This window comes from Cimex lectularius, unplaced genomic scaffold, assembly GCF_000648675.2.
Source record: "Cimex lectularius strain Harlan isolate CLEC.00 unplaced genomic scaffold, Clec_2.1 scaffold288, whole genome shotgun sequence".
Taxonomy (NCBI): domain Eukaryota; kingdom Metazoa; phylum Arthropoda; class Insecta; order Hemiptera; family Cimicidae; genus Cimex; species Cimex lectularius.
The window spans coordinates 299,490-312,165 of record NW_019392933.1 but is presented as its reverse complement, the minus strand read 5'-3'; positions in this window follow the sequence as shown (position 1 = coordinate 312,165).

Genomic DNA, 12,676 nt, shown 5'->3' with positions numbered 1-12,676 from the left:
CGCAAACGTCCTAATTAAACGAATGGCTTCTGCAAACATCAATCCCACATTTTATCACAGTATTTAGTAAAAACTGCTGTTGCTGTGCATAAAATAATATATTTTTAAATTAAGTGCTGACTGCAGTATAGTGTATACAATGTTTGGATTTATACTTCCAGGATTGAAAAATTACTTTAAACACCTAGCTCCGTTTTAAAACGTATCAGACTTCATACGGACCATTTAGCAAAATTGGGCCAAATTATAAATTTTGATGTGATAATTATAATTCGCACGGCACTGTTGATGATATTAGTAGTTAGTATACGTATTTATATAACATATAAAAAAAGCTAGGTTTTTCATTATGGAAAATCGGTGTTAGAATTTTTTTCAGCGGTCTCCTAGCGCTTCAAATTTTTGTTGTTATTTATTTTCATTTTATAACACTTTCTAGTAATTTTTATGTAAAATTTGTGATCAACTAATTATTCAGGTTTTGCTAGTTTAAACAGTGGTATCTTTCTTACCTTCCAAGGTTCCAAAGTTGAAAGTTTTCATTCGTCCTTAATTTCATTTTATATTCATTGATGCTATTTAATCTTGGAATTGGTTAAAAAGTTGTTAACGGCATTTTAAAATAAATAATAATAATCAATTATCATTATTAAGAATCAAAAAATAGTCCGAAAGGAAGCATCAGATTTTTAGAAACTTTCCTGCTTTTCTTAAGAATCCATCTTTTCATAAATTATGTCCAATATATAATTAACGATCATCCTTGAACATTATAACTATATATTACATAAAAAATAAAAAGAAATTACGTTATTTACTATTATTGTTTGCGTTCTTAAAAATAATGATAAATAATTTTGTTATTTACAGACATATCACACAACAGGCGGCTTGCCGATAGTAAAACGATACATGAAAACCAGACGTCCACAAACAAAGGAAAATAAAAGTACAGACAAGTCTATTTAAGAAACTAGATGAAAAAAAATTGCTGAAAGCAGCGAACACAATTTGTAAATTACTAAGACAGAAGCATCTTCAAGAGCGACCCAGTAGGTACATATTGTACGAACCTTAACTAACGATATAATTAAGGATATGATTTAAATTACTCCACGAAAAAAATACTGAAAAATACTTGTGAAAACTTAGAAATGTACAACCACAACACATCGACACACAAAACAAATCATGAACACACATGTTAACAACAGCTTATACACCAGTTAGAAGCAGCCATACCATTTTTTATGAACCTATAATAGGGACTCGACTAAAAAGAAATAACATACACCTACGAATGGATATAGCGAAATGGAAACGCGCCTGATAGACTAAAATGATATGAAACGAGAAAACTGAACTAAAGTCGATGCCAGTTTCTTTCGAACTACGATTAGTGTTTAAAATAACGAAACAGCACTTTCAGTAACAATTAATTCTACAAAATTTATTAAATTAAATCACTGACAATAAACGGGAACCATTTTATTGTTAAAGCCGTTAAAAGTGGAAAACAAGACATTTATTCGCTCCCACCCCCTTCCAACAATTTGTTGCAATGTCCAGCGGTCGTCCCTTCCTTCCCCAGATCCATTTATCATCCGGGCCTGCAAACGGACACGGAGAAGCTGCGCGATTCAAAGATTGCTAATAGAAAATGTATGCAAATTATTTGCCGTTCCCAACAGGCTGCCCTCCCCTATTGACTGTCGGCACGGTTGCGCAACCCGATAGCTGATCAACCGACCTATTATTAATTTTACAACGGGTTATCCTATTGACGAGGTGACTTCAGAATGCACCCAACCGATTCAATGTTCCCAGCGGTAGTCGACTTTAAAATTTGCATATTTGCATTCTATGTCTTTTTTTCTTCGTCTACAACTATTCCACCCTAGTATATATATAAAACCATCCCTAACCAACATTTGTGTAATTTTGAATTGAACATTTCTGAATGAAAAACGAGGAAAAACAAAATTGAGATAGTAGATGATGGGGTTTGGTCTGCGAGTTGGTGAACGAAATGAAATTGAAATAGCTATATAGATAGAGAAAGCCAGCGAAATAAAGAGAAAGAGAGAGATAAATTGATTTAGAAAGAAAAATAGAAATAATATTGAGAGATAGAAAGGGAAGAGGGAAAGATAAAATGAGGGAAAAAAGATAGATAGATGTAGAGAGAACGAGTGGAAAAGGGGGGGGGAGAGAGAGAGAGAGAGAGAGAGAGAGAGAGAGAGAGAGAGAGAGAGAGAGAGAGAGAGAGAGAGAGAGCGAATGGGAGTTTGAAAAAGTTAGAAAAAGTGAGGGAAAGAAGGTAAATAGGTATAGAGAGAGAAAGAGAGAGAGAGAGTGTTAGGAATAAAAAGGGTTTTAAGAGAGTTAAAGAGAGATAGATAAAAAAAGACGAAATGAAAAAAAAGATTTGGCCTGTGAAACGAATACAGGTTGAGAGTGAGATATAGAAAGAAAGGTAGATAGATAGAGATAGAGGTAGAGAGAGAGAGAAATTTATTAAAAAGAAAGTAGAAACAATATAGAAGTTAGAAAGGGAGAAAGATAAATAAAGTGAGGGAAAGAAGGTAGAAAGGTCTAGAGAGAGAAAGAGAGAGAGAGTGTGTGTGTTAGGAAGAAAAAAGGGTAGTTAAAGAGAGAGAGTTAAAGAGAGATAAAAAAGACGATTAATTGATTATTATTTATTTTAAAATACCGTTAACAACTTTTTAACCAACTCCAAGAATAAATAGCATCAATGAATATAAAAAGAAATTAAGGACGAATCAAAACTTTCAACTTTAATATGGGAAGGTAAGAAAGATACCATGGTTTAAACTAGCGAAATCTGAATAAATAGTTGATCACAAGTTTTACATAAAAATTACTAGAAAGTGTTATAAAATGAAAATAAATAACAATAAAAATTTGAAGCGCGCGGAGACCGCTGAAAAAAATTCTGTTCTAACACCGATTTTCCACAATACAAAAACTAGCTTTTTTATATGTTTTATAAATACGTAACTAACTACTAATATCATCAACAGTGCCGTGCGAATTATAATTATGGCATCAAAATTTATAATTTGGCCCAATTTTGCTAAATGGTCCGTATGAAGTCTGATATGTTTAAAGTAATTTTTTCAATCCTGGAAGCCCAGCATAAATCCAAACATTGTATACACTATACTGCAATCTGCACTTAATTTAAAAATATATTATTTTATGCACAGCAGCAGAAGTTTATACTAAATACTGTGATAAAATGTGGGATTGAAGTTTGCAAAAGCCATTCGTTTAATTAGGACGTTTGCGATCAACAAACTTTAATTACGATATTAAATATATTATTTAGTTAAAAATGAACTGGAGGAAAACAATATAAAGAAAAAAGAGAGAGAGAGTGAAAGAAAGACAAAAAGTGGGAGAGAGAAAGAGAGAGAGAGAGGACGAGAGAGTGTGAAGAAAGACAAAAAGTGGGAGAGAGAGAGTAAGACAGATAGATAGATAAATAGATAGATAGATAGAGACAGAAAGAGAAAGGGAGAGAGAGAGAGAGAGAGAGAGAGAGAGAGAGAGAGAGAGAGAGAGAGAGAGAGAGAGCTTTCTTATAGGGAGAGAATGAGGGTGTTTGATTTTGGTATGGTTCATTTAATTATGCATAGTTAGGTCGCATGGAAGAGAGTGAGAGAGTGAGTGTTTTTTTGTGTGTGTGTTTGTGAGAGAGAGAGAGAGAGAGAGAGAGAGAGAGAGAGAGAGAGAGAGAGAATGAGAGAGAGAGATCGAGAGAGAGAGGAAATGTGAGTTAGTTTATCAAACGAGGACAATTATTTCGCATTCCCTTTTCGCAGAAAAGGCTGCCGACCTCGCTTCTTCAGATTACCTATTATACAATCGATACGTTTTCACGTCTAAAAATTTTGATTGTGCTGAAGTCTAATGGTAACCATGGTAAAAACTTAAAACTTAAACTATTATATAATGCAAACAAAAAAATTCAACAATAGAACTGTTGTATAAAAGTTGATTAAGGAAAAGTATAGTCTTTTATGCAAATTTCAGCACGGCATTTATTACTTATTTTTGACCCAAAATACTAGTAAATTTAAAATATAGAGTTGTACTAATTATAATCGTGTGGTTAGAGAGTAGTTAGGGAATTAGGGAGTTTTTTATAGAACAAACCATATTACATTAAAATTAAGCCTACCATGCCTTACATGTAAGCAAAAAATATGTATATATTTTAAAAAATCCTAATCTCAGATGTAAGATTTTTTAACTTTACCTGCAGTGTCTCTTGAAGACGTAGGGTTCTATTTGTTTCTTACAGTTAAGTTTTCCACCGGGGAGTGCCAGTTCCAGTTGGCTTTCCACAGATGTGCAACAACTTCATTCCGTAACAAACGAGTCATGAATATAGCACAATAGGAAGTACGTCGTGAGGTAGACGAGGAAGAAGAAAGCCGAGTACGTTATCAAGTGGCTTATCAGTACAAACATCACACATTGGCAATAGCTATTCGGACCCGGAGTCCATCAACTTCTAACCATGGTCCATTGGTCCAAAACCTATCCGAAATATGACTTAAAAATTTAATGTTTTGATTTTTGAATTTTCCACTGGATAGCTGATTTTTTTAAAACCGATCTAGGCAGATGTTCGAAGAAAACACATGTTAAATTATACAATAAATATTTCTGTTTTTTTTTCCTAGTTAAAATAGATCAAAAACCGTTCTATGGCTGTTCGGACAATTAGGCCAGTCTAACTTAGGGATTTTAAAACTATAAAAATAAAAATCTAAAATTGAAAAATGTTTTAGTTTTGGAGGAAAGACTGATAGTTTATCATACCTTTTCTGTTAAGAGTCGTTCAGTTTAAATCAATTAAACTTAGTCTTAATTTATATAACTTAGAATATTACTTATTCATACTAAGGCTTTTAATTTGCAATTATTTATTATTTAAATATGAGAAATTATTTATTTCGCCGTTTATAATTTTTACCTCTTTGGGAGATGGTGATTCATTAATTAATACACATCTGTAACGAAGATTGTCATCAGATTTTAACCAAAGGTTTGATTTTTATCAGTACTTTGTGTAATTAGATTTTATAATGAATTTTGCCAAGATTTAATTGGAAAATCGTTTTTTGGTGACACTAGGTTTTTGGATCCTAGGTGGATTTTCTAGTAGAGGGTTCGCAACAGCAGAGGTTATATCAACTCTCGGGGTGCCGGTGTTTTTAAAAAAAAACCATTTGTAAGTGTGTTGGGTTCGAATGCAGGGCCGCTGGATTCGAACTCGGGACCTTTGCCTTACAGTGATGAGCGCCGTGTCAACGCCTAAACCGTTGCGGCCACCGATGCCACCGCTAATAGATATTGTAACAATATTTTACCTATAGATCAGTATCTCACTATTTGATAGATAGATCGTTTCATTAAATTTTGTTTACCAAATAGATAATAAATTTCATGAAAGGTATTTTGGAGAACACAACCCCAATTTACGTTGGCATATAGATCAGTAAATTTCGATAAAATTTTGAACGTCTGAGTGTACAAAATTTTGTATTAGACGATACAGCGTTTTTAAAAATTGATTGGTGTGTAATGGCGCTGCGTTATTCACAAATAAAACGTAACAATAACAACGCGAAATGGACAAAACGAAGAAAGACGAAACGAAATTTTTTTTCCGAGATTTTTGAATCCTACAATAAGAAGCTAGAATGTTTAGCTTAACAAGAATGTTTTCTATTTAACAATTCTCCTGTAAGTCCCTCTTTGATTTTTTATAGAGAAGAATTTATTACTGCCACTTGATAAATAACACGCGAATACGGGCTTACTAGATGTTTAAGGTTGAGTCAACTAATGTTATGTATTTTACAGTAAAGTTTTCAATATACATACATAAAATGGACCTAAAAAACCTAAAAATGGAAAAGTAAGAACAAAAACAATGAAGAACAACCCTCTTAAATATGTCATAAGTCGACTTATGACATATTTAAAATCAATAAACGCTTACAGCCGCATATAACCCCCACAGGTGGCTTCCCCCATTGTATTGTACAAACGTATTTATTAGCGTGAGTGGTTTAGCATGTGTGGGTGCGGCTGTGACTGAATGTCGAGTAACTCACAGCCCACCGATTTACAATAGGTAAGTGATAATACATTTGTAGTATGATTGTGGGAAGGGTCGACAGCGTCTTGGTTGTAGTAATACTACCGAGATGCTGCGTCCTTTCTGGTATGATCGTATTTATTAGCGTGAGAGGTTATGTGTGAATGGACGTGGCTGTCGAGTACTCCACAGGCCCGTCAAAAAACCTGAGGATTAGTTTTATGGATGAGTGGAATTTGTACATACCGTTCGAATGTATTTATTCGCGAGAATGGAAGGAGGTCGGCAGGGTTAGAACCATCTTACCGACCTCCACTTTAGTTGTAATATTAGGAAACTAGCTTTATTAGTTTAAATGTGTATTATGAATGTGTATATGTAAATGGTCAAATATTTCAGTTTACCACATGTGGAGGGATACAAAGAGAAATGCAACAAAAACCGTAAGGCCCGATGAGTATCCAATCAAAATGACTTTATCAGTAGAAAGTGCAGATTTTTCAAAATGTGAGAAAGATATACGCGTGGTGCAAGCGATGACCGAAGCAGTTAGCTGGCCAGAAAGAAAGAAAAAAACCCTCTTTATAATCGTTGTTTTATCTATTTTTGGACGATATAATTACAAAATTTATAGCTAGGATGATTTAATTTTTAACATGTGTAGAACAAACGTTTTTAAAGTTCAGCCTTTGAGAGAAGTTAGAATCATCTACGATTTGTGAAAAAAGATTAGGACAATAGTAGAAAACTATTTTTGACTTTTCTATAAAAATTACAATAAACAATTCTCGTCAGAAAAATAAATAAAAATCAAAATGTAACAACAGATTGAAGGATTCAATTGTTTACAAATTAAAGAAGCGAAAATATGAAGAAGTGGAAGACTAAGACGAGGACAAAAGAACAGAAAAACCTTTTGAAATCGCTATTTTCGTACATTTGTGGATTTTTATAGATGTGAAATGGTTAAACTAAGATGATCTAATTTTTACCAATTATATAATAAACCTTTAGCAACTTTTGAGCTAAATGTGAAAAAATCTTTAGAAAGACGCTAGAAAAACTTTTGAAATCGAACAGATTTAACAGTCATAAAAAATTGTACATCGACATATTTTCAGCCCGGCAATCTGATACTGTTTTCCCCCAAAAAATTCAGGTTTTAAAAATTTCTACCGAAATATTAATTTTATATAACTTTTGTAAACTTGCTGTAAGATTTATCTGTTTCGGATTTGTTGATTAATAATAATTAACGATAAAAAAATTACCTGTTTCAAATTTTTATTACGAACAGAAATAACAAAATGTAATCAAACGGGTTGAAGGGTTACGTTTGTTCAAAATAGAGTAATAAAAAGACGAAGAAGTGGAGAAGACAAGGACGAGGACAAAAGTAGAATAAAAGCATTTGAAATCGCAATTTTCAAAAACTGTTTTGATTATAATAAATTTAAAATGGTTGTATTCAGGACGTTATCATTTTTATTACTTATAGAACAAACCTTCGGATGCACTATGAAATGTCTACAATTTTTAGACAGTCATTTGAAAAAAGTTAAATTTACAATTTTTGTCTTTCCTATAAAACTATAACCTCTCTCTCAATAAAATGGTTATAGTTAGGATGTTTTAATTTTTGTTTTTTAATTCTTATAGAATAAACCTTTGTGAACATTTTTGTGCAATATGAATTATCTAAGACATGTAGAAACTGATTTAAAGCATTTTGATCGATCAAATTTACTTTTCTATATAATCAACTCTTATGCTTTCCAACTGACTTTTTATTGTTATACCGTCAATTTTATACTCGTGTCTTTTCGAGTTATATTTTTATAGATATTTTTATATTTTATAGATTTTTCGCCAATCGTTTGGCATAGAAAGTTAGCCCTTGTGACAGTAATGTTTGATAGGCAATGAGGTAAGCAAACAATTTAATAAAATAAGTTAAAACTTAATCATATTTCCAAAATTGTTATAACTAAGTTCTTTTCCTATTTAAACATGGAAGAATTTCATGGATCTGAAATATCTAAAATTATGCAGATTATTGAAAGTTACTGTTCTTGACGTTCCTATGGAAAAATTACTTTTTAAAAAATAATTCAGTTCTTTAAGCATTAAACTGAATTATTTTTTTATAATAGCCTGTATAAGCCCTCGCTTGCCTAAAATTTTTGGCCGTTTTATGTTTGCTAGTTTCTAATCACTCTAGTCTTTTATGGTTCGTTTTATGTTTATGTATGTTCGTTTATGTACACTACAAACTATTTTATAATTGAACCCTTCCGAATGATACTTGTATGCAATATTTCAGTGTAATTTTCCAATCCGAAGATGTTCCTAAAGATAAGATAGCAAGTGGGTGAATAGTCGTTAGATCTCCATCCCCGCAGGAGGGTGGAAAGCAGGAAATTCAGTTATGAGGGTATCCGGAAGGGTGGCGGGAGTGAAGTGTAACGACTCTTCTTTTCCTTTTTAGAGAAGAGAGAGAGAGATAACCTGTTGGCTGGTACCCCGTGGGATGCTCCCTCTTGGCCATTGTCCCACGCAACCTGTACAGTCCATTGCGAATCACCCCATCCCATTATCTTCGATGGCTAACGTAATTCTGCAATGAACCGAGTCCGGTTTCTTTGCTACGCACACGGACGCAAGTTGACGAGGACGAGATACTCACACGAACGGGCCCGTCCATCCCGACCGCAACACCCCCTTCGATCCTCATCTTCCTTCCTCCCCACAATCAAATATTCCTACAATACTTCGCTCCTATTTCCATACACATTTAGATATGAAAGGGGTGAGAGCGAAAGAGAGAGAGAGAGAGAGAGGGAATTGATTTTATCCTATTTTAATATATTCACCTCTAACGTTTTTTTGTTTTCATTTTCTTCCTCTCCCAATTTTGGTTTGTTGAAATGAAAACCTAATATCCGAACCATCCTTCGACCTATCTGGATGTTTGACCAACGTTTTTATACAATCTTCACGAAACTGAAATTTTCCCCCATATACTTAAAAAAACACAGCAAGTATTAAAAACTAATAGATTGTCAATAATCGTACAACAGTGCAAATTTATGCTGTAGTATTCCATAATTAAGTACTGACTTTGAAGAAATGCCCTTTTTTGTCACAGATTGAATGTGATTTAGACTATTTACAAATAATTTAGAAAAGTGTATAAAATAAATAATCCAATGCAAAAGTGTCTTCAAACTAGTTTAATAATCACCCGACCATAGTAGTCACCAGTACTTCCTTTTCCACTTATCTTCCATGAATCTCCAGCACTAATGTCACTATGTGATTCATATCTAGTTGGACACCTCATAGAAGCACATGAACGACCTCATTCCACTCACCTCAGTCTATGCGGCATCGGTACAGGTCATTAACTGAGTAAACAAATGTTTCCCAGTTCGTTAGTTGATTATCCATGATTTAACCACTAGTACATCTTTATTTGTTGACTGACCATGAGCCTGTACGGTCCGCATCATTGTAGTTCATTCCTTGTTGTACACCTAATAGAATTACATGGTGTACCTTACTATTCCACGAGCAGTTCATCTACCCGGCATCCGCACAAGTCACTAAGTGAGTTAGCAATTGTCTTCAAGTTCGTTCATTACTATCCATCCATAGTTTACCCACTAGTACTTAGTTTTCCGTTAATTATAAGTGACCCTGCATCAGTCCTTTCTGTGCACGTTAAAGAGGCAAATGACTTATCTCACTACCTCATGAGCAGTTGGGTCTATCCTGCATCCACCCAGGTCATTAAGTGAGTTAGTTTACTATCAATAATTTAACCACTAGTACCTAATTTTCCGCTTGCCAACCCGGACCCTGCATCAGTTCTTGCTGTTCAACTCATAGAAGCGCACGATGGACCTCATTCCACCCACCTCAGTTGGATCATTGCTGAGAGAGCAAATGTTTACAAAATAGTTTGTTAGTTCACTATCCATAATTTTCCTAATAGTTCATCTTTATCCGATGACTGAACGTCGGCATCATTGTGGTTCATTCTTTATCGTGCACCTCAAAGAAAAATATAATGTACCTTACTACTGCACTAGTAGTTGGATTAATCCTGTACTCGCACAGATCATAGCTGATAAGTGTCTTCAATGCAGTTCACTATTTCTGTCCGTAGTTTAACCACTCCTCATTTTCCGCTTGCCATCAATGACCGTGAATTATCAGAAAAGCATTTGATAACTAACGACTGCCACTAGATGGGTCAATCCGTCATTTCTTTGCCGAAAACAATCAATTGCGATCATTGTATATTTAATTGATTTTCACTCACGCTGTACCTATACTTTTTGTAAGCTTTAAAGCTTTATTCCCCTTTTAGACACACACACACTCTCTCTCTCTCCATCTCCATCTATCTATTTCTATCAATCTATGTATCTATCTCCGTTCACTCTGTCCTCTTTTTTTCTCTCAAGCATTATTGAACAAGTTCTATGGTAGATTTTGTCCAAAGTGATTATTCATGCCTGTGTTTTATTTTCCTTGTTTCTCCATAGTTACTCGCTCTCCGTCCCTCCCTCCCTCCCACTCTCTCTCTCTCACTCTCTCTCTCTCTCTCTCTCTCTCTCTCTCTCTCTCTCTTTCTTTCTCTTTTATATCACGCTCTTAATCTAATTTCGTCTCTCTCTCGCTAATTCTATTTTTGTGATTTATTTTTTCTTCTGTTATATTCTTTTCTCTTTTCTATATTTGATATTCTTCATTACCTATGTTTCTCTCCATCTATTTATATATCTATCTTTCCCCCTCTCTCTCTCACTCTCTCTCTCTCTCTCTCTCTCTCTCTCTCTCTCTCTCTCTCTTCTATATCTCGCTCTTAATCCAATATCTGATGTCGTCGTCCCTCACTCGCTAACTCTGTTGATATTTCTTTTTTCCTTTATCTATATTCTGTTCTCTTTTATTTATTTCTTCTTCTACCTATCTACCTTTAACGCTCTTCTCTCCCACTTTCTTTTTCCCTCGCCTCTCCATGTATTTATTTAACCGTCTTCTCTGTCTATCAATCCATCCATATCTCTATTTATGTGTCTATCTATTTATCTCTAAGTCTCTCCTCTATCTATCTATCTATCTATCTGTCTATCCATTCAGCTATCTTTTTATCTATATATTTATCAATTTATCTATTTATCTATCTACATATCTAATTATCTCTAACTCATTATCGATGATATGGAGCGATGTCCCATCCCTATCGTAAATTGAATTAAACAGAAATTATGATTTTACAACTAGTGTTACAGGAACGGAAAATGTTAGGACATATCATTGTAACGAATGATTAAGTTCCCCTTACTTTTTTTTACAAAATCCTTTGGATAAACCCTTTCCAACACAGAACTGTTTCACGAATGCAATTCTACAAAAATTCACGCTCATGTGATTTTTTTAATTTAATCTGGGATTGCAGGTTAAAATATTCATTTATTTTATCAACTCACCAAAATTTTATATAATCTCATTATCCGTTTATAAACTGTATGAAATTCAAATGTCAATACTTCTAAGCATTCTTCGACATAGCTGACAAATTATACGTATTAATAGAAAATATATTAATATCTTTTGTAATAGTAATTCTGGCTCTGATAGATTGGTTAGGATAATAGATAATATAGTGGTGATGATGGATTAAAAGTGCAATTCTTTTCTTATTAAATAAAACTGTTGATTTTCTGTTTGAAAAGCCGTAAGTCGTTACGATCTCCCACAATTTCAGTTTACATTTGCCAGGCTAAACAATCCAAAGAGCCATATTTTTTGCTCTCTCTTTCTCTCTTCACAGTTGCTTTTCAGTGGATATGACAGTCTTGTCTAATTTATTATCCCTAGCGCCGGGGTCCTTTCAATGGGGGTTTAAAGAATGATTGAAGGGATGTTGCCGGGGACTCGTATGGCAAGGTGGAACGGGCCTGCATTCTATTAAGGAATTGTGTAATTTACAACAATCGAATGCAGCTCTTCTCACCCCCGGAGAATGGAAATACCCTCGGACTCAAAGAGTATAATGGAGGAAAAATGCCCTGACATGGGAATAACTGGATAGACACCTGGTTCGCACGCTGGATCGAATCATTACAATCCTAAGATCATGCAAATTTGGCCAATTTTCAAATCAACTGGCCATCAGGAAAGTCCCAGGAAAACAGTAATTTGGAATAATTAAATGTCTATTAATTATAACATTATAACCAGGCAATCCTTATAGATCTCACAATCTTTGAAAATAATTATCATTAATTAAGGCGAAACTATCCAGCAAAACATATCACCAGAGCGATGACTGCCAAAGAATGCCAGAACATCATCAAGAATAAATTATTATTTGGAGATCGTGAGATGCGGTCTGGTGTGAATAGGTTTTGAGAAAAACATTTTCTTTATCGTGCCGACGTTCCGATCTTTATTGAGATCATCTTCAGAGCTCAAAGTGTCTGTTTTCTGTGAGATGTGTCATTATTCGGTGTCGAGAGTGCG